The sequence below is a fragment of the Corapipo altera genome, unplaced genomic scaffold (assembly GCF_003945725.1).
Source record: "Corapipo altera isolate COAL_440 unplaced genomic scaffold, ASM394572v1 47, whole genome shotgun sequence".
NCBI lineage: Eukaryota > Metazoa > Chordata > Aves > Passeriformes > Pipridae > Corapipo > Corapipo altera.
In genome coordinates this window covers 2,967,711-2,969,078 of record NW_020884897.1, presented here as the reverse complement: position 1 = coordinate 2,969,078, position 1,368 = coordinate 2,967,711, and positions in this window count along the sequence as shown.

Here is a 1,368-nt window from a genome sequence, read left to right as displayed (position 1 = left end):
GTCAGCTGAAAATACTCTCGTGTTTTCCAGAATAATGGTATTAGAGCTCTTTGAAGACTATCACTTTCTCCCTTCCCCCCTTTTTTCAGTTCTCACTGATTTTCTGTGAAGTAAGCTGCTACTGACATACTGGGCTTGAAGTAATAACCATGTTGCAAATATAACAACATTAACAGCAGTTGAGGAGCTTGGTTAGTTAGTCGAGGGGGTGTTTTGTATGCATGCAGGGTAAAAGTTATGTCTGATTTTATTGGGTTTTTTTCTTAGACTTAGAAGTTCTTTACACTGCAAGAGCCAGTAGTGATTAAGGTAGTAAGCTAGTTGCTAAATGGTTTTGTAGCATGACATTAGATTCTTTTCCTTACAGAGGTCTGCCTCTTGTGTTCAAAGTCTGCTTGTCACTAGCCTTCTGTTTTCCCTTCTGACCTTGAAGATTTGGGAAGACAAGAGTTAGTTGTTCATGTATTTAAAATGAAAGAAGAAATATTCTTTCCACGTTTTATTTTAGTCTTACAATGTCATGTTTCTGAGCAGGAACTAGACTTGCTTTGTGCGTGGAATGTCACACATCAGGTCCTTTCTAGATTAGGTGCATAGGACAGAGGCTAGTGGAAACAAAGAAGAGGCCTTCACAGTTGTCTCTTTTTTTTTTAAAATCACCTTACTTTTTCCCTGGTTTTATTTCGATAATTTAATGCTGAGGGTTTCTTTTTCCAGTAAATCTCTTCCAGTATTTTTTATATGAAATTATTAACACAGCTTCTGTATTTTGAAGCCATGTCTTTGAAAGATTTCAGGATTTGTCCTACTGTGTAGTGCAGTAAGCTACACAAACTCTACATATTGCTCTGTGTTTAGATATGTTGTCTTTTTGCCATCCTGATCAAAGCTTTGAGCTTTTGTGGCTTTTTAAATGTAGCACCAAAAATGTCACATGAAAACCTGAGGTGAACATAGGCTAAAAACTGACAGTGGTAACTTCAGATACTCTGGTAATAGTTCAGTGTGTTCCTGCCCAAGATTTTCTTAGATACAGCTTAAACAGGCTTTGCATATAATTGAACAAATAAGAATTTACTGGACAGTTGTTATCTTCACATAGCACTGTTAAATGGACAGCTTGGTGAGACAATGAACTTCATGAGGCGTGATGTTGTTAGATTAATTGGTGTTATGTTGTAGGCTACTTGTGCAACATGAATGTTTCTTTCCATAACATTAAAAACAAGAGTTTGTGAGCTTAATTTTGGAGGGTGGGGAAGCAGGGGTGGGTGTTGGCGTTGCTCTGTCATGGTGGTGTGACACTGTGCAAAGTTTAAATTAAAAAATTTAAAGGAAATGTATATATTTTTTTAATGATTGTCCAAT